This window comes from Calonectris borealis, chromosome 7, assembly GCF_964195595.1.
Source record: "Calonectris borealis chromosome 7, bCalBor7.hap1.2, whole genome shotgun sequence".
Taxonomy (NCBI): domain Eukaryota; kingdom Metazoa; phylum Chordata; class Aves; order Procellariiformes; family Procellariidae; genus Calonectris; species Calonectris borealis.
Window position 1 is genome coordinate 20691354 of NC_134318.1, and position 24815 is coordinate 20716168.

Sequence of the window (24815 nt, forward strand, 5' to 3'; positions counted from 1 at the left end):
AGATATATAACTGAGGGTGAGCGAGCTGGAATTGACAAGAAGGTGCTAGGAAAAAAGGCAAGAACAGTGATTTTTAGTGGGAAATTGTTTTTCCATCAATGACTCTCTTTTCCCTTTGGTAAACACTTGAAGGTGCCCTGTATTGAATGTTGGATATTTAATATTTGCAGTGACAAAGGATGACACCTGGAAGACACAACTTTGAGAGCACTACAGTCCCAGCCCTGGCTATGCCAACAACCTCAGAGAGCGCAGAGTCTGGCCTGTGCTCCATGTGAGGCAAAAAATCAGGGGGGTGCTCTGGGTGGGCGGAAAATAGTGCTCCAGAGGCAAAAAGGCAGTGGTTAGGAGCCTGTGAACTCTGTCCCTCCGACCTCACGCTCCTGATTCTGCTGCTGACATGGTAAGTGTCCGAGCTTGCGCTCTTGTTCCTCAGTTTTGCTGTCCTGTAAATCAGCAAAATTATACTTAGCCTGTTTTAGGGAGAGCTTTGCTATTATTCTGTTGACCCAAGACTTAAATGTTATTATATTTAAACAGCTCTGTTTTTCTTTTGACAGTTGAGTCAGACTTGAGTCTGGGTGAGGGTGAGATGGCAGAGCCTTTTTGCCTGGAGAAAATTACTTCTAACCAGAAGTACAAAGTGGTTTGAGCGTTGGTATTTGGGACATTATTTCCCTTTTGTCTGGTTTTATACTGTTCAGGTTGGACTGGTAGTTAAGCTGAAGGGAAGGAATAAAAAAAAAAAAAAGTGTTTCCCATGAAAAGCCCTATAATCTGCAATTGCCTAGGTCCACAGGAGCATGGATGCGTTCAGGACACGGTGCGAGGGTTGTGCAGTTCACTGGCAAGATGGTCTGGTAAATAAGGCTGGACAAGGGCAATTTCTGTTTGCACTGCTAGGATAAAAAAAGCAGTTTCCCCTGACTTTTTTGCTGATTTATGCGGTAACTCAGATGGGGCATTGTCTCTGACTTTGTCTATTGTAAATCTATTGAAACAAAAGGAACATGCATTTTCAAAAAATGAGTAGAAGAATATAGCTTAGGAGTGTCAAAACACCTAAGCAGAGTGAGCCTTAACTGAAAGGGGTTTGGTTAGTCATCCACTTTGCAAATTCTCTTTTTGTATTGAGAAGGGGAGAAGATTAGTGAGATGAAAATCTATGTTATTACAGAGATAAGAATGGGTTATGGTTGGGTCCCAAAGGAGAAAGAAGTTTTTTAATATTATTAAAATACCCAGTCCTTTGCTGTGATTCATGTGTAATGCTTAGACAGTTCCATGCCAAAAAAATAATTATAATACTGTACAGCGTGGTGTTTATATACGTAAATGTATGCACAAATACTGGCACAACATAAATTTAAATCCTGACCCTCTGCTTGTTGAATTCAGTGGAAATACTTCTGATGGTTGTGACAAGCGTTAGATCAGATTCTCACGCTGACATGTAAATGTGGTCTAAACTCAAACTGAAGCTTCTACTTTTGCAAAATTTTTTTCTACCTGCCTTAAAACGGAGCAGAGTTGATTGAAAGTCTTTAAAAAAATGTCCTGCACACCAGACCCCGCTGTGTTTCATCTACTGAAACACTGTTTGATAGTATCCTACAGTGATAATATTCAATTTCCATGTTGCATGCTTTTTAAACTGCCAGTTCATGTATTCTCTCTCTCAAGTAGTGGAAGAATATTGTTGGTCCCACAAGGGCATGGTAGGTCAGGGTTTTGGCTCAGTCTACAAGTCTAAAAGGCTTTGCACTTAGCGAAGCCATAAAGAAACTTCCAGCTGGCTGGATGCCTCTCTCAAAAACACAAGTGTGGCCTTATTCTGAAATGATGCTCAAGCGAAGTTGTGTATGCTTCAATCTCCTGGGTTGAGAGAGGAGTGGGAGTGGGACCTTCACTGATGTTCCAGTGAAGCCAGGAAAATCAGGTGTTTGCATGATGCATGCATGATGTTTGCAGAGAATTTAATCACTGATTGAGTCAGAATCACTGTGAAAGGGTGGAATAAGATGGGGGGAGAGAAACAAGGAAGGCAGCAGAGAGCTTTTAACTTGAGGTACGAAAAGGCATTGTGAAGGGAAGTAGAAATTTTCATTTCATTGGAAGCACAAAAGCTCCCTTAGCTGTTTATGTGAACTATGAAATTGTGGCGCTCCGTGCAGTGTTTTCCTTCCAGCAGCAGAGTACAGAGCTGAGTGCCTGCATTGGGAGTGTTATGTACAGCTTTGCTTTAGTGCCTTTCTGGGTCAATGACTCTCAAACAATGCAGCAGAGAGCTGCTTTAGTCGCGCTTCTATGAGTCTATCTGTAAGTACTGATACTTCTCCCTGATTGTAACCCAGTGTCCTAGAGAATCTACAGGCTTTTTTGACTACTAATCTCAAAGCTTTTATGGTGTTCCTTGAACTCAGGTTGGTTGATCATGTATACCTTTTTTCAGATGCCATTCTTCCTGACAATTCAACCACAGTTAGATTGTTGACTTCAAAAGACCAAGTGAAAGGATGTGGCCGAGTCCTTGCACCTGTAGCATTGAAAGAATTGATACTCTTCTCCTCACATTGTTCTGGCACTACTCTCTCAGTAGCCACAATGTGTAGCGTTGTCTCATGGAAAATAAGGAGAAAGAAAATCACTGGTTCATGCAAAGATTTTTTTCCCAGGCATAATGAACAATAGGATCAAGCAGCTGCATCATTTATATTCTTTTAAAATGGATTTGTGTACCAGGTTGTTTTACCTCTGCATCCCAGAAAATACAAAGGAAGAGGGATGGTAGGCAGAGTTAAAATAGTGTATTTAAATATTCTTCCAAACAAGCTCGTATGGTAGCGGGGACTTCTGTGGATGGATCGGGTATCTATTTCCATTTGTGGGAAGGTTTGGTAACGATCTGAGCATTGATATAGCCAACCTCAGAGGCCATTGGGAGCCCCCAGGGAGGAGGGAACAGTCTTCAACATTTGTGTGTTCTTCACCAGCTGACTGCACCTGCAGCCTTCACCATCAGCGGCCGGGTATAGAGGTGTTTTGGAAAGCAGCAGTGAGAAGCAGAGCTTGAGAAAACTGTGTGAAAAGAGAAAGAAAGCTATCGTATCTCGAAGTGTGGGAAAGATCCTGAAGGCACATGTCTATTTCTGAGCATTGGCTAAACTGAATTTGGGGCTGAACATTGGCTAAGCATGTAAAAGGTAACTGAGTAAGAAGTTTTGATTTCTTCTTTCACCTCATCCCCTTGAAAACATGAATTATTTTTACCTATTTTCTCTGTTACCATGTATGCAGATTTCCTTCCTCTCACCTACTGAAAAGGCAAAATGCACCTAATTAAACGGGTGCAGATACAGCCAATCTGCTAACAAGTCTTACCCTTTCACAATTTGGCTTCAAGGTATCATATTTATTCTTCCAGATTTGGATTTCATTCGGTTTTGTGTGTTTGCATCCAGAAAGAAGCCCTATATCTGTAATTTTTGTTTGGTTTTATTGGATGGAGTATCTCTTCTCATTATGTATCTTTTCTGTACAGCCAGCTGTGCTATGGCCGCTTATTGCGCATCCTGGAAGTTATTACTATGAACCTCAAAGTGCATACGAGGAAAGCTGTCTAAACAACACATGAGAACTGAATTATGGACAAAACCCCATTTTCTTTATTGCACTGTGTCTTTACAGTCATATCAAACATGTGGTTTATACCTTTTATTTGGGTATAGATTATTGGCTTTATTGGTTTTCCCCTTTATAAAAAATGAACAATGTTAATTTTAATTTTAATTAGTTCCTTGGTGAGGGTGAATCATAACTTGGAATTGCCGATTCATAACGTTGTAGGCACATTTGTGAGGTTAAGTGAGGAGCTGTTTATACTTTGTTCTTTCCCTCACATCATCTTAGATATTGGAGGAATCCCCTCTGCAATGTAGAGTGCACTTCGCTTTATGATAGAAGACAGAGATAAAAGTAAGCATAAAGAGCCTGAAGAGACAACGCTGTCCAGATCAAATATTGACAATGATAAATGAAAAATGTAGAGAAGGAATTACATGGACTTAAAGTCAGCAGGCTTCTGACTTAATTTGCTTTATTTAACGGAGGAATAAAATGAGAGGAAATAAATGACCCTCTTCCTCTTGAAATTCTCCATGGTAGCTGTCAACTTCACTGTAAGCTGGCGGTTACCATTTAGGCAGAAAGCCTTTACATAGCTTTCTGTTGATATTAAGTTCATTCCTGTGGGATTTGGGCTCCTAGGTGTTTTCAGGCTGGCTATCTGGAAACCTAACACATGATTGCCTTTCATTAATCTGGTTATTTGTTTTCTTTTTTTTTTTTAAAATGCTGTTTTTCTTAAGATAACAATGGCTTTATGATTGGTATAGGGGAGATAAGGCTTTGCTTTGTCTGTGTGAGCCATGGTTTATTAGGAGCACGGAAAGACTAGTACCGAAATAGGTGTCTTTAGTTCTTTTGGGTGCTCTTAATTTTGAATGCTTTGGGGAGGAGTAGCCTAAACAAGCTATGAGCAGAATTGTTTAAATGATCTGAATGGGGTGAAAGGTTTAAATACAGTGCTTTGCTACTTTAACCCAGTAATTCAGAGAATGTTCAATGCTATCAACTTAATTACAGCATTGCTGTCAGGAGGCAGTGGCTCTGTGGCAGGATGGAAACTGACAGTCTTTTAAGATATATCTGTCTAATGCATAAATCATAATTTTTCCTTACTCAAGACCATTCTTTGCTCATTGAGGAACAGTGAGAAACAAAGAGGGGGGAAAAGAATTCTAGCAATGGAAGTTCATCAGCTGAGAAAGCTGTTTCCTTCTTACCCGTGGGATGAGAGCAAGTTGTAGTCATTCCCTCTTTTTTACAAATTTCTTCTCACGAAGATGGCATGATTTTAGCTGCTAGGATGCAGCATTGGGAAGAAGGTTGTTACTGATATCTTTTTCCCCTTGGCCTTGATTGCAGTTGGTTTGCTTTTTTGCTTGTTGGGAGACATACAGCTAGCTGATCGCAGGAGAGAAAAGGACAGAGGCAAAGAGAGAGAGCATTACGGTTTTAACACTTCACTGCTTGCATTGGCCTTTCTGAAAATTGGACTGCTGGAGCAGTCAGGGTCATGGGCATTTCAGAGCAGCACAGTTGCAAGCAAGCAGTCATGCTGATGGCAGACAGGGTCTGGGCCACATGCCCTCCATGCCATGAACAGGCTTGTAGGGAGGAAGCCTTTCCTTTGTTGTGTGCAGGCGAGGTGATGGCACACAAGGACATGCAAGATCTGAAGTAGGGCATTGGCTGAGTGATGAACCATGCTAAGCCATTTGCTTTACGTTATTGAACTGATGCTTCTCCTTCCTCAGATGGTTCTGCCTTTTTCATCTGTTGTGAAAGCTTCTCTGGTGAATTACGTTGAAGGCAACCCATCATAGAAGAGGGAGGGGAGGAGTTTAAGAGATCACTTCTAAAACTTCGAAAATGAGACTGCTTTCTCTTATCAGAAATATGAATTCAGTTAAGAGCTTCACTGGGTCCCAGAAACCATTTCCCTTCTCAAACCAGTTCTGCTGGATGCGCATGAATGAGCCATAAAGGAGCTATATGTGTTAAGGTAATCTGTTTTAATGGCAAATGTCTTTGATTAACTATTTCAAGTATATCCTTGCTGCCTAGTTTCCATATCTTTCACTTCCTTGGAGATTTTGACAGGGAATGCAGTTTTCTCCATGGTGCTTCTTTCTTGAGCGTTTGCAGCTTCTGACAGTGACTTTTTCTGATGATTGTTCGTTGGTTTCCCTCTTTCCCACATAGCTCTATGCCTTTTCTCTCCCCCTTCCCTATGTACATTTTCCCCTTTTTTCCTTTTTGATTGCTGCAGTCCATCCATTCTTCCTTCCCCGTACCCACTGTCTTCGCTCTGTGTTGTCTTTGTGCAGCTTTAAACTGTAAAACTACACAACTCTTTCAGTGATGTTATAAAGTATTTGTTATCCAGGAAGAAATGCAAACCTCAAGTGCCTGTGGTTTTTATTCTCTATTTTATTCTTTTACAGAAATTAACTAAAAATCTCCACCATTTACTAAGCAGGGCTTTCTACTTTCTGTTCATGTCCCTGTAAATCTTTTCATATGTTGACTGTATCAAGCTACCTTCTATGTTTTCCCAGTGTATTCTTTATCATTATATATTTTCACCGTGCTTCTGATTTGGGCTTTTAAAATTATTATTATTTTTAAACTAAGGACTGCCATGTTTCTTTGGTGTAATTACTACAGAGACATACAGAGTAGAACTGTTTTCTATCTAGTGTGACTTGGATTGTTTGCCCAGACTGAGGATAAGACCTTCATGGGAAAATAGTTCTACTTGGTTGGGCTCCCGTGTGAATACTGTTCTTCTGACTAAGTGGACCCTGTTGTATTTGATTAGTGTAAATATTAAGGTTTTTATGCTTAGAAAGACTAAGCATCCTTCTCATTTTCCTGAAAGCTGTTTTATCTCGTAGCAGTGAAGGGGACCACACACATGCTTTCGTATGTGTCCTGGGTGTCCCAGACAGCATCTGTTACACTCAGGTTTGGCCTTTTTTCCAGAGTAAAAAGTAAAGTGAAACTTTCAGTGTGGCTGGTGTTTAAAGAAATAAAACTGTCAGGAATACAAATGTCATTGCTTATTGAGTCTCCATACGGCACACACCCTGACTAATGGGAGCTCCTGCAGGAGCCTGCATGGCCGGAGCACAAGCTCCTGAGCTTTCCCACTCTATTGTTCATGGCTGGTAAATTTGAAACTAAATACAAACACAGGAAAAGATATGATGCTCCTAGAGTTAATGACATCTTTCCAAAATCGCTTAATTGTGTGCTAGGCAGAGATTCATTTCCGTTAGTAAATGCTTGGATGCCTAGAGATGAAATGTGGTGTTGCCTTCTCTGTTAAGCGTTTGGGAGGTGGTGCTTAGCAGCTGTTGACAATGGTGGTAACGTGCGCTTTGTGCTGAGGGCTTTCCAAACATACAAATCTATCTGCTTCTCATGGACAACATAGGCAGATGAGTATGTATGGAGGAGGGAAATGGGAAATTGTTAGGCAAGATTTTTACCACCTCACTTGGCTGTCTGTGGAAATGACAGCAGTGTCATCCCTTTAAGTGTTGCTTTAAACCACTCCTTTAGTTTAAGGTTCTTCAAAATAAATCTTGCAGTGAAACAGATTTGGCCGATTCCAGTCATATTCTACTGACGGAAAAATCTATCTGCTTGATACTATCACTCTGTTCTTTGTGTCTCATCACTGGCTACTTATCAATTACTGCGTTCGGTTTAAATTCTTTGTTACCCCATTCAACTGGTGTTAAATTCTGCTTCCCTTCTTACCCTGCCCTGTTGTGTTTCTACTTCTATCGGTTGTGACATGCCTTAGTGGAAAACTCTGGGACTGCAAAGAGCAGGAGTCTCTCTACCTCATTGATGTAGCTGTTTCTGAGCTTCTGTGAGTATGAGCAAGTTGCATTTTTAAAAGCTGAAGAGAAAATTATTTGTAACTCATGTTCCTCTTTGAGAGTCTCCCCTGCATTTGTGATCTGTTGATCCTTTTGGTTTTTTTGAAGTCTGCTGTATTCTGGAAAGTAAAACCAACTAGACCAGAGTGATACTCCATCTTGGTCCAAGTCGCCACTTTGGTAATAGTTCGCATCAGAAAGTGCAAGATATTTTGCAATGTAACATTGGGTGACAGCCAATCCCTATGGGAAACTTACATTAAATGCCATTAGTTGGATGTTGATGTATCTGCTTGTGTGGTTCTTAACGACTACCATGGGGGTAGTGGACATGTGAGAGTCTTATCCACTGCCATTGTATAAATTCTACTAATAATTAACCTCCTAATTTGATTGTTTTTCTCAGTGAGTTTCACTGGGTTGTCACAGTTCTGTGAAAAACATTTCTTTAGTTGTCTATTCCTTTTTCAGTGACATCAAACATTCACCCCTTTTGTAGTTTAGTTGTTTTGCTGTTGCGTCTGGCTGTTTGATGTTTACCCTGGTGTGCTGGGATCTGTGGAGGCCGGGCATGCAGGGCTTCTCATTCTGCCTTCTCAAACTGTTTAGTGAAGAAACATAAGAATTATGGATCAAAATAAAAGAGGACAGTTGTGTACCGAGGAAGGGGTAGGTGTTTTTTTTCTAAACTAATCTTTATCTAACCAGGAAAAAGGAAAAGAGAAAATTTTGCTCTTGTAAATTTGCGAGGAAGGCAGGGAGCTGGGCACACTTGGTTATATTTACAGGCAGCGCAAGTGTGGTTCTTACTTGTTTACTAATTGGCTGCGGAGGTATTAAAGATCATTGGAACTCAAAGGTCAGAGTTTTTGCTGAATCAAGGTCTGTGTGAGCTGGAAAGCTACAGGAGAGTACTTGTGTATCTGAGACACAGCTGATGTGGAAGAGCAGCCTTTAGAGGCTGTCCGACAGGTATAGTAAAATCAGCCTTTTAGCCCTAACCCTGTCCTAAACCATGCCCCCCCCTTCCGGTGACTCCGCTGAGACGCTCTAACTGACAAGCTGCTCTGTGTGTGTGTGTACACACACAGAAGTTTCCTGAGCTTCAGTTAACTTCACAAAGTACTTCTCATCTGTGTGATCACTGGCCAGGTAGAGGGGTGGAGGAAGGGTGTAACTCCATCCTTCAGTGGTTTGTTTTTGTTTCATAATATACCTAATGGTCCTGACTCTTTTAAAGGCTTTGGCAGTAGACTACACAGACTTTGTCACACTACTGAAGTTTTACTGAACTGATTTAGCTGTGGCCAAGACTAAAGAAGGTAGCGTCTTACAGTTTGCTTTGTTGGCTGTTTCAAAGGCAACGATATTAATGAACAGATGTGAGAAATCCCATTAGGACTGTGCTGGCGTGTCCAGTTCTCTCAGCTCATACCACATTTGCTTGTTCTGTGAACTTTTTTCTTTGTGCCTTACCTCTGAATCCAGGTTCCTGGTTTGTTGCTTGGGTTTTTTTTTTCCCCCTGCACTTGTCGTTTCTCATCTCGCCCCACTCTTTCTCACTCTTGCACAATTGAGCCTGCTGCAGTGCAATCCTACGTCATCGTCCAGTCGGTGCCAACAAGGCTGTTGTCATGGCCTCGTTCTGTCCTCATGCCATCGTTAGTGTAATGTAATCATTACCTTGGTTCTGGAGAGCGAAGGTGCTCCTGCTAAGTAAATGTTTACGAACACTGATGGAGGCTAACATTAGGAAAGAGAGAGAGAAGCACTGTTTAAAGTCTTGTTTCTTTTTTATTTATTTTAAAACAGGACGTTGTTCCTGAGAGAAGCAGCTGATGAGTATTTTTCCTTCACCAGACTGTGATCAGAGGTAAGTGCAGAATCTTTTGCGTTTTTATGGGCTGACATCTCCAGATTTGCTAAGGGAAAGAGCTTACTTAAGTCCTTTTGAGTGTCACAATAAGAGGCAAGGAATCAGGTAGGAGGAGGAGGCTAGACTTGTATGCTGCAGTGTGAAATTGCACTCCTCCTTCCCCCCCTTAGAATGATTTGCGGAGGAAACATTGTCTTGTCTTCGGTGGCACAGTTGTCAGCATGAAGTGACAGATGAGTTAATTTGGATCAGAAAGGAATTTCTGATGCAGTTGCTGAGTGAGATAGGACCGGGTGATTGTTTATTGCTAAATATTACTTTATTTAAATGGAGTTACTGCTTCCATACCTTGTGGGCAAAATTTGGGCCAATGTTGTTCAGTATCCATTAACTCTGCCTTTGAAAAGGAATGGGAAGGATGTGGGCTAAAAAGCTTTTAAAGTTTCAGATTTTGCATTTCACAGAATCTCTGACCCGTGCATAACAGCTGTAACATCCCTTTGGGAATGACTATATTTACATTGCTCCCAGCATACTGGAACTGCATTCATGACTATACCCACAGGAAATATCATAAATGTAATTAAAAATAGAAATATTAGGTTGGTCTAAATTCTGTGCTGAAGGAAAGGAGTCCTACTTTTTTTCTCTCAGTTCTGTCTGGATGAATAGTGAGGGAAGGCAATTCTTGTGGAGTTTATTTAGGACATATGTTTGTATACTGCACTCTAATGTAGCAAAAAAGCACCGTTCCTGTTGAGGTGCCTGATGCAAAACTTGCAGAGATTCAGGCTCCTGTGACATTTATGGATTTCAGGTGCTGCAATGTTTGCAAAAAGGCCAATCCCGTTTTAAAACTGGAATTTCCTACAGTCAGTGCAGTAGAAGAGGGATGATGTCATCAAGTCTTGCCTCGATTGAAAGGTTCCTAGATTCTTTGCTTGGAAAGAACAGAGATGATTTCGTTTTGTGTGTGTTCTGGACAAGTCTGGTTGAAATACTTTTTCATGCCTGAAGAGTGTTCTCAGTTGTACAGATATCTCAGATTGCTTTACACGAGCAGACCATTATGGCTTCAGCTGTGCAGAAAATCAGAGGGCAGAAAAGGGAGGATGGAATGGCGCATTCCTCGTGCAAGTAGACTGGGTTTATAAAAAGGAAATTGCAGGACCTAGTACTTAATGCTGAGTTCCAGTGTACAGAAACTCAGGTGGTGAAGAAAGGTGGACATGCTAAAATGAGGACTTCAGACTCTCTGAGCTCTACACATGCTACAGCTCTAAACTTCCTCTGTCAACTGGAAGCTGAACCTTAACCCTAATTTTCCTGGGAAGCCATAGACAAGTTTGATACTGTTGCCCAAATGAAAGATTTCTTCCAGGGCTGGTCTCCATGCAGCTCCCGCTTTATTTTGGCAGCCCCTTCCCAGCCCCACTCACAGTGCAGGTCTATGCTTTTTCTTTCTCTCAACCCTAACCTTGAGTTTTCTGGAGACACGTAGACAAGGCTCCTCAGGCATGGGTCAGATAAAAGGATTTTGGAGGGTTGGAAAAGAGGTAGGACCTATGTAGTTGGTGTGCACTGTTTTCATAGCTCATTCTTCCAGTGTGATTCAAATAGTAAATGTTGTCTCCTGTAAACTTCTTGTTGTCAATTTTGCAGGTGCGATTTGCAGAGACTAGTAAAGCAGCAAAAATAACTTGAAGCATGTGATAAAGGTTTTTGTACTTGCAATATATTGTTATGAGGAGTAGAGTGGTAATAGAAGCCAGGGCTACTTTTGCAAACTCAAGAGTAGAAACAGAATAAATTAAACAAAAATTTGTGATGGAGTAGAAGGAGTGTAATGACCACTTTAGCGTTCTGTCCAGCTTGAATAGTTGTGTAATTCCAGAGACACTTGATGTAATATTCACATGAGAAATTGATAAATATTTTTAGTAAGCAAGAGAGTGAAAATATTAATGGAATGCTTTACATATTCTACTAATGTTGATGTATATGTGACATCATGGCTAGAACAGCAAAGGGAGAAGAATGTTTGATTTCAGGTACAGCCACAGTAAATTGCCACTGCACCTTTGATTTCATTGACTCAAAGGCTAGGAAATGGGGAAAGACAGCAAAAATGTAGACATGATAGCAGGTGGAGAGGGGACCATGCAATAGAATATATAGCCAGGTAGACCATGCAGAACCCATTTCAGTGTACATGAAAGCAGAGTTATTGGAAACTGTACGTTATTGTTACTCATTTAAAAGTGGACTTTGGGCTTTCCTTGTGCTAACCCATGATTAGTTCATCCTTAGCAGTACTTACTTATTGGTTAATAATGCACAAAATGCCTGCAGCTTACTTTTCAAGAAAATTTTATTTTCCTAAAAGCCTTTATTTTCCTGTGAGATACCTCAATTCTATTCAGGCATAGCAGAAGTAGAGGGACAAATAACTCCTTTTCTCTTGCATTATATTTTATCTTTTTCTGGTTCCTACCTGTGTCTATTTTGTTCTGTCAGTTGGTCCTAATAAGGACTTGTCTACCATGTATTTCTTTGTAGTCACCAGTTCTTCATCTCCTTGTCTGGGGCAGGTTATAATAACCAGTTCCTCTGAAACTTGTGGAACTGATCCAATCACATCCGTGAGGTCCTGTCATTGAAACATCTCCAGAAGTATGCTAGTTTACTTAGACGGTGTGTCTTTATGATGTCATGCCACATTTATGCAACAGAGATGAATTCTAGTGCTTGGATAGGATTTAGTCTTAAACATTTTAATTAGTTTATTGGACTGAAATTCAAGAGAACTGGCAAGTTAATGGTGGATTTTTGCTAGTTACTATTTACATCATTTTTAAGGATTGGTTGTTGCTGAAGATGAGCCTGTTGAGTATTAAAGATGAATACAACAATGAAAGAACTGTCTTAAATTGTAGGCACTACTAAGTGTAAAGACTATGTAAGGCTAGCAATCTGCATAGCAACACCTATTAACCTCATTATTCTTTCCTCCGTATAAGCTTACTTTATCCCCAAGTGGGCTTTGGAGATCTTCTGTGAGATAAGAAATGTGAGCACAGCTGAACAGAGGCAAAAAATTAATTACAAAGCAGAAGCGCACAACTTAGGGTGTTCTGACAGGGGCAGTTCCTCTCTTCTGAATGTATCATCTATTTGTCAATTGAATGGCTTAACTCTGGCCCTTTTCACCCTTCTTGCCATGCATTTTAAATTAATATCATCTTATGGTTGGGGAATGCTCTGTTCAATACATCGAGAGCTTTTTTCCTACTTTAATGTGGAAGAGGAAGAAAAGTAACATGTTACCATCAAGTTTTCTCCTATAAATGCAAACACATGTTCTTCCTTTCTTTCACGTTCTTCCACAAAATGATTCATGTGCTTATATATTACAAAACTCTATTAGACTCTCAGATTATATTTTCTATATCTGGCATTAAAGCTGTTGATCCATTACTGAGCTAAGGCCCACACCAAACTGCCAAGATCTGTCCTAAGGCCATGCTTAAAGGCTTGGAAATCAATTTAGGTTGTGATTACGGACATCTTAGAGGGCTTCCCAGAAAGGACCTGTCCAGTCACCAGTTACAAGAGATTAATATTGTTTCCATTGATTTTTAAATCTTTTCCTGCAACCACTATGCACCAGTCTCTTGTCAGGGCGCAGCAAGGGCTGGGAGCTGAGGCAAGCCAGGAGGCAAGGGTGACCCCAGTGCCGGCACTGCTCTCGCCAATGGGGCGCAGTCCCGCAGGGTCTGAGCATGGCAGGCAGAGCCGGGTGCCGGTAACAGGGTCTATTGACAGTCCCAGGCAAGATGGAGTGATGAGGCTCCATCCAGGAGTTTAAAAGACAGGGCTGGAGACAAGGCTGCAGCATGGGTCCAAAGTCCACCCAGGAGACAGGTCCAAAGACAGCAGTGGGTACAAGCTACAGCATATATACAAGGGGTCTTTCCAGGAGACAAGCTACCTACAGCATAAGTCAATCCAGGAGACAGGGCCAGAGGCAGGGCTGCAGACAGATACACCTACAACAAAGTTCAGGCAAAGAGCAAAGGCCCAGGCCCAAGCTTAAGTGAGGATGCTGGGCCATAGGCAGAGGGGGTGCGTGAAGGTCCCACGTGAGACTGGTCTGTGCCGTTAAGGGCTGATGGTGCCCTCAGGCTCCTGACACCTCCAGATCCTTAGTGGGACAGATGAAGGGTTGCTTGCTCTGCATGCTATCATCTCTCACAAGTTTTAATGATATAACCGGTACCTATAACAGAGCCCCTTTATTTCACTGAAGAGGAAGAAAAGGGTTTTTCCTCACATGCTTATTCTGGCCCCAGAAATTCTTGTCATCCCTCAGATAAGCACTTCATTGCAAACAGGGTGGATGATGGCTCACTTGTCTCCTGATGTAAGAGGCAGAGGTATGCTTTTAGGAATACAAAACTTTTACTGTTTTTTGTTTGGTTTTTTTCTCCCCCTTAATCCCAAAGCCAACTACACCTAGACCTTCTCGAGAACCATGCTCGTTTTCTATTTCAGTGGGAGGCCAAAAAGAAGGATAATATAACATAGCTGTCTTTGATTGAATTTCAGGTAGGGTAGATTTCACCAGTGACAACATAAACATTCAAGCCACCTAGAAATTTACCAAAATCTTTGCAAATAAAATGAGCTTATTGGAATTGAACAGATTGTTCATACACAACTCTGCAGGGTCCATCTCCTTTCTCAGCCCCTATCCCTGCCTCAGTTCTGGCAATGTTTACATGGCTTGTTATGTCAATAAGCTATTGTTGGGTTTAATTGTAGTCTTCCTTGTGCTATGGAGAGGATCTCTGTTAACCTCAGTTAAAGGGGAAATTCAGGACAGGAAGCAGTTCCTCTGTTAACAAACAGATATTGGCTGGGTTAAATGCATCTTTAAATCTTCTCCTATCCCTCCTGTGGCTACTCAAGGGAATGAGAAGTTTTCCCTCCTCCCTTGGTGATCCCCAGAAAATCTGCTTTGTGTCCGAGTATCTTTTTGAGAAGAGCTAAGGTAATCTAGATTCTTTCTCAATATTTGGGTGAGGAAGGGTGGAGGAACTCAAAAGAAATCTAATTTTTTTCAGGTACATAGTGCAGTATTAAAGTACCTCAATAGCGATCTATCTTTGCTAGTATTTTTCCAGTGAAATTTATACACAAACATGTTTGGTCTTCGCTAGCTCCAGCGAGAATTTCAAGATTTATGGGACTGGCTACAGCATATCCTGTGTGTTCTCTCTACCTGTAAAATGTGGTAAAGCAAAGTGAATCAGTGAAACAGGATGGGGGACAAGGTCTGTGCACAGAGGAGACTGGTGTGTGTGTGTGAGACTGAAGAACTGGGTGAGAAGTTCTTGTTTGGCATATTACTGTAAACCACGCTAGATTTGTTTTGTGTTTCTGTCTGGAGGTTGAGAATTGTTCAGGGATGGCACTATCAACACTATCCTGCCATGGTGGCTTACAAATAAGGCTTGATCAAGAAAATTTTTCAAAGAATGTAAACTAAACAGATATCTTGCTATGTCTTGGTATTTCCAGAACCGTTTAGGCCCCATCCGTTTCTCAAGTGCAATCAGCGTAAGTAGCATCCTAAACTTCAGGTATTTTGAAAAACGAGTAACAGAAGAGCATATGTCCTTCTGACACGGCAGGGTATGAAAAATGTGTTTTGCCTAGCCATTTAAAGTCATCCTAAAGGTCCAAGTAAATGTCGTGTTGTATAGCCCAATAAATGAGAGACGTCAGAGAGGATTATCAAGTGTCTTTTGGGGTATGAAGCCAGGATTTCAATATAGGTCTGTTAGCATATTTGCTTGGATGGTGGGATTTTGTTCCTTTTTTATTTAACTTTTCAAGACTGGGTTATTTACAAACTAAGGCTACTTATTTCAAACATATTTAACTTGATACCATATACCCTTTTAAGCTACTTATACAAAGCACAGCAAGAGGTTTGGGTCTAACCAACATCCTGGAAATTGTGCTGTTACATAGTATGACCCTGATAAGGATGATCCTGCAAATACTGTTAATATTTTTGTAACAACCACCACTAGGTATAGAGACTCTAAAAGGCCCCTGTCTTTCTCCGAGTAGTTGGTTCTGGTTTTCAGATGGGTTTTCCAGATTATGAGTATTAAAAGTAGAGGAAAGATACAGGATGGTCCAGAAATGCTGCAGCGGGCACGTGATTTCATCCAGTGACAGAAGAGAGACTTTTATCTGAATCATGACTAGACATTTTGAGTTTGCTTTCATTTTCCTGGGCATTACCCTAACAAAGGTTACTTTTAAAATCTGTTTTAATTCAGAGATTTACAAAAATTGTCTAATAAAGATATTGACACCTCTATGGTGAATTAAAGCTACTGATGATTGACTTGATTTTCTTGGTTACCTTTCCTTGGACCCCTCAGAAGTAGTCTGCTGATCCTGGTGGAAAACCTCTGCTCTGGTGGTGTATAATTCTGCAACTGTGCCTCTGCTCTCACTACGATGATGAAAATACATTGAGTAGTGCGTAGAAAGATCACGTAATGGTGTCAGAAAGGCCTTACTGTATATCATAGCCAGCACAGGGAATATTATAGAGAGACCGGCATGGTTACCCCAATCTTCATGACAGGGGAAGCTGTCTGGGAAGGGGAGGCTGTACTTACAATGTGCAGCAGTAGAGGCTGTCTCTTAACTGGCAGCAACACCCAGCATTTCCCCCTTTATTTCCAGGGCTCTTTGGAGACAGTCACCACAAAGTGATATTGAGCAGAACTACAGCTTGCGTCATGCCAGGGTAGTTAGGACTGACTGTTTGGGAAAATACCACTGAAATCTCACTGTAACTACCTGCTAGCATGAGGACATAGTTGATGTACTTGCTTCTACGTGATGCTTAACAGCAATTGAGCTAAATTCTTCTCTGCTTGCCATTGATCTGGGGGAGTAGGAAAGTGCGGGAGGTTTGGGTAGGGAGGATGGAGAAGAGGAAATCTGGCTTTTGAGAGCGATACTGAAGTTTCAACTTTAGGCAGCGAGCAAAAGTTAATTGTCTTCATATACATGGAGCAGCAATAATTCTTCTCTCAAACATTTTCTAAGTGAATAAATTTGAAAAGACTACCAGCAAGTGTCCAATAAACCTGAATCTCTATAACACACTGGAGACTGGAGAAAAATGTGTATGGTGAAAACTCATCATGAAAATCTTGGTTATTCTAAAAAACAGTCCTTTGTTGTATGGAGTCAGGATTTTCTGTTGTCTTTGTGATTAGTCGAGTATCGAGAGATTTCCAACATCTGCTTTTTGCATACTGCAGCTTGAATGGAAAGCGTTTGTTTACTGGCATAGACAGGAGCTGGAAGCTAAACATTTAAATGGTTTTAGGCCATGTATAAATGAAAATTTTTGTCAGCATCATCCATCTGCAGTTGACAAAGAGGCTTACAAACTTGCAGTGCTGCATTGTAGCATGACATGTATATGAGAAGATTTTTTTTAAACAAGAGGCAAAATAGAGACTTGTCTCCTCTGTTAGATGTGGAAACCACATTTTTCAAAGGTACTCAACATCCATTTAACTTTTGTTGATTGATTAGGACAGCAGCACTAGTTTCATGTCTGTAATCCTTATCCCTCAGCACCTTGTCTTTTATTTACCACGTAGCAATAAATATCCTAAAGTCTTTGTGCTTTTTTCAGTTTTCATATTAAATAAATGAATAAATAATTTGCTGTGTTTTTGTAGTGTATCTTCTAGGATTAAACAACACTGAGCAAATCATTGTGCCATTATAGGACAGAGAGAATACACAATAGTATGCCCATTCTGAACTACTTTTATTGTTCATGCAAAAGGAAAATAATCTCCTTATAATAAACAATTTAAAACATTTTCTACCTTAGCTTCCGGGGCTTGTTCCCGTCCTGTCAGAGTAATGAGACAGTAGAAAATATCTTTGAGACAGACCTTACTGGAGCTACCTGGTCAATTTAACTGTGAGAAGCTAGACGTTGTGCAAAAGCAGGTTAAGTCATAGTAGGTAACCCCAAGAGCCTGAGAATTGACCCTCGTTTCTGATTTTAGTTTTTAGCTCGTTATTGTCGGGATAAAATTTTAAGGCGGTGCTTTGTTTGCTTTATGACAGAGATAGCACCTGAATCACTGGGGTTCGGGCCTCTTTCAGAGCGTTCTCTAATACCCTGTAACGTTCCATCGCATTAAGTTTTCACTGTCTTATTACAGAAGTGTTTGCTGTGCGCTGTCAGCTCCTGTTAAAATAACTCCTCTAGAGATGTGTGCTAGCGTGTCATCCTGTCTGAAAACCCTCTTCTCCCAAACCCTGACTGGGAAAGGATACAACTTTGAGCATACCTAGGGCTTTGTGTCTTCAAAGAGAAGCAGAGTATGCTGCTGTGGTCAGAAGCGCCTTCTTTCCTGCCTGCCTCTCTGCTCCTCTAGGACACCGTTTTCTATTATGTTTTAAAGTAGAGAACCCCTCTTGTGCCAGTCTTTTAGTGTTATAAAGAGAGTTTAGCTCCCCCACCACCACTGCGACCAAACACGCTCAGATAGGGACAGAATATAATCTCAGATATATGTATTTGTCCTTTTAACATGTTAATTTTTTTATTAGTGGTGCACAAGAAGGTGATTTTTCTGTGTCCCTCTACAGATTTATTCCAGTCTCCAGATTCCAGTAATAGAGTCTGAGAATACTTAGCTGGTGTGCTGTTGGGTTGGTTTCCACCCCCCACCCCCCCATTAATGAGATCAGTTCACTGAGTGAAACTGCGAGCCACATTAGGGCAAGAGAAGCAATTTACTGCTGCTAAATACATTTGCTGAGCGTAGTTTCCCTCAGCTTGTCAGTCTGGAGGCATCCATAAACCTGTGACAGCTTCAGAAGACGAACTCTGGCAGCAAGCTGTCAGGGTGCCAGGCACTGCTGTCTGTGGGCTCCCTTCCTCCCCTCTCTCCCCTTGCCTGCCCGCTTGCCCTCCCTCTGCCTGCCTGCCTCTCTCTTCTGTATCTCTCCCTCCTCTTCCCCCCCGCTCCCCGCCTCCCTCTACCTTACTGATGTGGGTTTAGGTGCTGCTGTTCTCCGTGGCGGTATCTTTTCAGTTTCCTCCTTGATCTTCTTGCCATTGGAACAAAAGAAGAACTGGCTGCCCGTGGTGCAGCACCTGCCCCTGCAGCCTGGGGAGCGAAGGGGAGGAAAGTGGGGTGCTCTGCATCCCTGCCTGCCTGCGCCGGCAGTGAGCTTGTTCAGTCACTTCGCTAGAAATGCCTTTGAACTGCTGCCAGATCCCATTGTCTGCCGTCCAAATGGAGTTCAACGCCCTGCCGTGATTAGATGCACAATGTGTAAGAGGAGGAAGCAATGGAGCTGTATCCCCACCCTGAAGGAGCATCTCAAATCTGCCGTGTGCCATGATAACCCGAGTACTGGACCACGCTTCTCTGCCTCCCTCTGCACACCGTCTTATTTTCCTCTCATTGTTCCTGGGATTTCAGGGAGTGACACAGAAGCTTTTCAGAGAGGAGCTACAAGGCAAGATAGTTTCAGGGGAGAAGAGGGCTGTGCTTTTGAACTGTTTATGTGGGACTGTGCTTTGCCCACCATCCACCTGTAGCTGCAGTATGATATACCAGCTAGTGGTTAATGGTGCTTACGCTCAGCAGTGATGTGCTCTGTTTTAGCATGAATTTATTTACATTCTTCCATTTGTCTGCACTTAAAATTCCAGCATTCTTAGGTTCACAAAATGATCTGAGAGATTTTGGCAACACTGAATGCAGGGAAGGCAGCCACTGCTACTAATAATGGTTCAGCCGTCTACCAACTGTGCAGCCCAGCTGCCCTTCTCCAGAAAGGCCAGCTCATTTTATGATTTTTCTGAAGAGCAGCTCTCAGGCTTTCTTGCTTTCCCTTTGGCTCCATGTCTTTCCTTGGGTTGCTGACTGTCAGATGCCTTTTGAGAGAGTAACTTCACTTGAGGATTTCACTTTTAAAGGTAGGAATTTGAATCTTTGTGCTTATCTTTGCTATTCCTTATCTAGTTGTTACCTAGGTTGTTACAAGAAAACATTGTTTTCTTTCATGCCTTGTTATTTGACTCATTGTTAACCAGTCATCCTCTGCAAGGACAATGCTTTGAGAGGAGAATGGAGGAGCTGCTCTTCAGTGTCTCTATTAGGCAGTGCACTAAGTGGAATTGGCAGGGCTTGCATTTCACACTGATATGCCTGCTATGTTCCTTGCTCATTAAGCTCTTTGTTCGTTCCTTCTCCTCCTCCTCCCTCTGCTCTGCCTTTCCCTCCCTGATAGGATGTCTCTGCATCTAACCTTGCTGCTGGGTTAAATTCAGGTTCTGAAATGTGCTGGAGGAGGATGAAATCTGTCCTGTAAGGAGCTGGTGGCTCACGAATGCACTTGAATAGTACAAGGAAGCTGGTTATAGCTGCACGCCTTTGCCTAGGCTACTGCTCACGCTGCGCTATAAATAGATACTCCCTTGACCCTTCATAGTCACTTTATGTCTCGGGTACCTGACTGGAAGATGAACAGATATCAGCAAGATTGGTAACTGATGAAATCATTGTAAAGATTAGAGCCATTACAGATAGAACATTTTAAAAATCAGATGATGTCTTGTATGTTCCCTGAGGACTCATGCAACCACATTTTCTAGTGGTTTGTCACACAGCAATCTAAATTCTCATTTGCATCTCAAGAGCAAAGCTAGCTGTGCTAAGTTAATATTTAGCAACTTGAAAGCTTAGAAATGGAAATTTTTATAGATATTCTTTTTCCTTTCACCACAAACTAGTAAAAGAAGACCCTTTGGTTAACAATATATTTGATTTCCATTTTTTAGTTCCTTGGGAAATAAGATCCACTTGGAACCTTATTCAGGTTTTTGTATGACCAGGATTTTCTGGTCGTTAAGAAACTTCTTGATCCTCGAGCTGAGATGTAGCTGCCATTCTCCTGGTCAAGGCACATTAAACAAAATTTGGGCCTTTAAAAATGTTCTTTAATTCATGCTGATAGTACAGATGCTTCTGCGATGTGACCAAACACTAAAGATGTAGGAAGCAATAGCTTGGCCTGGAGTGCAGACCAGAAACTTCTCGCAGGGCCTCTTCTCTTAAGGGTCTTTGTTTTTTCCTCTTACAGTAACGAATGTACTGTCAGATGGTTAGGCTGCTTTGTAAGTAACTGTGTAGATGTAGCTCCTGCTGTCTAAAACCTTCCCTCTACAATGTGGCTATATGGAAGAGGAGACACAATTTTCAATTCCCTTCTCTGCCCTCCCTCTTCACTCCCCAGCTTCAGCTCATAAAGGATGAGGAAGGGCCTCTGCTTAAGTGATGTCATATGTTTCAGGTTAGCTAAAATTGCAGTGAAATTTTTTCCATATTGTATTAGGATCTGGCCTTCCTATAGGCCATTCAATTCAAGAATCCCAAGAGACGGTTGGACACGATGATCTTAGAGGTCTTTTCCAACCTGTATGATCCTATGATTCCTATGATAATGAAAAGGTCTATGTTGACAGGAGTGTTCAACCAACACAGAGCTGAAGTAACCTGTCAAAGATTGACTTGCTGCTAACTCTGGGAATCTCGGGTCTTACCTCACTGCTGGAATTGTCAGACAACCTCCTTATGTGGCTTTTCTGCTTCGATGATTTGAAAGAAATTACTAAAAAATACAGATGATCTTTCAATAAAAACGTTCTCCATTGTTTTAAACCATCCAGAAATGATGTATCAAGTCTGTTCACGTTAGATCAAATATAACGAAAAGTCTTTAACCCCACTGCTGTCCTTCATTGTGAAACAACCACTTTATGCGCTCAGTAAAATGTTATAGCATGTCAGAGGCATTTTGTGAGCGGATGCAGCCATTTGCCTGAAACCACAATTAAGGTTAGGTTGCACGAGGTCCCGTTCAGCCTGGTGTTACCGCTTCAGTGTGTATAGATGTGTCTCTGTTGTCATACCTCATTCCACACATCTGGACCCTGCTGAAGTTTTCTTCTAGCAGGATGAAGTGCCACCTGTAGCGCAGAGCTGGACTGGAGCAGGTACTTGAGTAGTTATTACTCTGTGGGGTGCCTGTTTTCTGATGCTTCGTGATGGAATCACCTAGTGCAGTAAAAGCACTCAGGTGTGTTTGAAAGCTGGGAACCTCGTTTTAGTCTCTGAAACACTCTAAAGAAGGTGATGGATTCAATAAGCTTGTTTTAAGAGAGGCAATTGGTAGTGCTCATTTATAAAAAATGTTGCTAGGTTGCTGGAAAATGGGAGGGGGAAGAGGTTGAGAAGGAAAGTCTGCAAACTAAGCCTGCTTAGACACATTAGGATAAGCCCAGGCATGAAGCGAAAGGAAAACTCCGAGTTCTTCATTATCTAATACTCCCTTAGGGCAATAACAATCTCACTATAGAGCCAGCAAGCCAGGCAAAGGGGCTGGCGGAGAGAGAGCACACATTGTTCTCAGAATATGGCTGGTGCTGCAAATCTGAAGCCATCTTTAATGCAAATATTCCTCAAAGGGATTTGGTTTTGTTGCTTACCATTTAAAAAACTGCTTTCAAACCAGTGTGATGCCACCTTCTGAACAAAAGGTTGTAAAGTTAGGTATTGTACAACAAAGGAAGCGTAATCTTGCTTTTTCATACCCCCATATATGAGCTGAGGTTATGCAGAGACCCTCCTTTTTGGAACTGAAAAAGACCAAATGGAGAAGTTTACCTCTCTCTGCTTTAGTGTGTTCTAGCTTTTCAGCCTTTCTGTGTGGTGCTTAGTGGCCACTCCATGTTGTGTGATTCATTTCACGGTAAGTAATCATTTTTATACTGAAATTTCTAGTGCAGAATATATTTGTGTAAAGGCCAAATGTTTTTCTGGGGGATGGGGGGGCGGGTGGAATGTGGGAGAGCACATAATGCAGACCTCCAGCGTCTCCCACTGATACATGTACAGTTGTTCTGGTTTGGATTTGTATAAGGAGTGGGGGATAGAAGTTAAGTTGTCTCTTCTGAGGTGGTAGGGTGGTTAGGGGTAGGATTTGTGGCTTTGGTTCAGTCTGCATACATTAAATTGGTTGATTGACATTAGTTTGTTTAGGATCGTGAAGGAAAGTGGACCTCTCAAAAAAAGTAGAGGACTCAAATATCTCCTCTTATTTGTATTCCTAGCATTTGCAGAGTCCAAGGTGATTCTTCATATAAGCAATTTGACCTAAAATAAATTCACTCTCTTCCCCTTCCCAATAAATTAAATGCCATTGCCAGTAGTTTAACCTCTGAGGTGGCCGTTGCTGAATGAGTGTGGTTCCCGTTTGACGCAAATGCAGCAGTGAAGAAAAAGAAATATATGAGAGCCTGGCAAATGTGGTGGAGGGGAAGAGAATTTTCACCCCTTCCATGGAGCAACCTCTATGCTGTCAGCAAACCAAGCAGAGTTATGATCCTTCTGCTAATTGAGAACTGCTAGAGGATTTTTCACCTTCTGTCTCAAATCTTATTCTCTGGAGTGTTTGCAGTAGAGCAGCGAGCGGTGGCAATCCCACCCTTATCGCTCTTCTGAAGTTTGTGTTTTACCCAGGTAATGTCAGGATACCAATTCATTCTGATAAGTTCACAAAGTGCTGTTGAGGCATCAGTGCTCAGCATCTTTGTGTAACGTGATTCTCATTTTACAGATGGCATTCGGGAAATGTGTAACTGCATCAAGTTAAAAGTGGAATAAAGGACTGAACCTGGTCTTACTCTCAAATTCCCTAGCTTTTAGGATGATGTCTAGCTCCCTTCCAGAGGGTATGTGAAGAGCTCTCACTGTCTTAAAGATGGTTTTTGAACTTATTTCTGATGCTTGTGGACCAGTGCACAAAGGGGAAGTTGAAGATTTTTCATGTCCCACCCTGTCTCATCTCCTGTAATAATGCTGCTCCTCCTTCTGCCCCTTCTGTAACTGTGCAAGGAGAGAAGGAAGCCAAAAAGGGCACTGAAATCTCCCTGGCAGTTCCTAATGTTGGTTCCTGAACATGGAGCCCTCGCTTGTGGCTCAGCTGTGGAGTCTTCCTCTCTGAATGCTATGGAAAATCAGTCTCTGGATGAGAGGACGCAATTGGGTCCTCAGTTTACATGTTCAGGAATGGGTTAGAAAACAGTCACCCTGTCTTAACTCTGGAGGAGCTGATTGAGGGTGGCATATGGCTTGATAACCCCTACATACGCCCCTTGGCGCTGCTCGGGTAGAGTTATTTGTTGGCACTGCTGCCAAGGGACTGCTCCACTGAACAGAGGGACACCAGGGGTTGAAACCGAGAGCCGCGTCGGTGGGTTTCTTGGAGCTGGAATGACCAATGCATTTATCAAACTGGCATCCCTGTGTGGCCGAGGAGAAGGATGTGCAGGTCTGCTCTCTTGGCCGGCATGGGGGGATTCTGGTGAATTTGCACATTTGCCCGTGCTCCCCTCAGCCGAGAGGGGAGTCAGGCAGCAAAGCCAGCGCCTGGCGAGCGCAGAGGAGGCTGGGTTGCATCCAGCGGCAGGCAGCTGCCTCGCGATGCTGCCTGGTCGCGTCAGATAAACTGGTTGGGAAAATACAGGCAGGTAGAGGGGAATATGGGCAAAAATAAGCATAAAAGCACTGGGACAGGATTCTTGCTACAGGTACCAAGATGTCAGCAGGTCCTTTGAACGCGCTTTCCATTAACACTTGTGGTCACAGATGTTCTGCAAGCCACTTAGCGCTTCACGGGAGAGTGAGGACAAAGTTTCAAATTATTGCAGAAACAGTAACCCAGATTCATAATGAAGACTGAATTTTACAATTCAAGTAGAGGCTTCATTTCTTTGTTGTGTAAGAAAACAGAGCATGTCTTCCAAAAAGCTGTCATCTTTATATTCCAGCTACCAAATTAATTATGTGAGAGTTAAGTAACCAAATAATTAGAGTTAAGATTAATTTGTGTATTTAACTTTAAAATTAATGTCTAAAATTTTAAAAGATGTTTATCACGGTGTATTTCTTAGTAACGTAATTATAGCTCTTCAAAGTTGCTGTCTAGCTAAAAATTATTTAATTCTTGTGTTTTGGCTACAATGAAGAAGATAAGAAAATTCAGAGTTTGGATATCCAGACTGCTATTGCTCTCCCCTTTGCACCAATGTTGAGTAGAAAAAGAAGAAAAAAAATGTCGTCTGGAAGTATAGTGTTAATCTAATCTGGGGCCACTAAAAGACATTTATTATTTAGTTATAGTGTTGCTGCAAAGTCAAGTTTGAATTACTTGAATGCTCTAAATGTGGTTGTTTCTCTCCCATCACATCTGTGCACAAGACTTTAGTGTTAAGTGATCTG

At 41.8% G+C, this 24815-nt stretch overlaps 1 protein-coding gene across 7 annotated transcripts in view; it reads left to right on the forward strand.

Annotated features, from left to right (window-relative positions):
* Positions 1-24815, forward strand: part of NDST2 (N-deacetylase and N-sulfotransferase 2) — a 142405-nt gene that overhangs the window by 79626 nt on the left and 37964 nt on the right. For 5 of the 7 annotated variants that reach the window (XM_075155361.1, XM_075155356.1, XM_075155364.1 and 2 more), the window contains one exon: positions 9330-9390. The gene's annotated coding sequence lies outside the window, so the exon portion shown is untranslated. Of the gene's footprint in view, positions 1-1848; positions 3204-3297; positions 3404-5378; positions 5627-7484; positions 7508-9329; positions 9391-24815 lie in introns of those variants that run through there. The other 2 variants (XM_075155358.1, XM_075155359.1) reach the window with 2 other exon arrangements.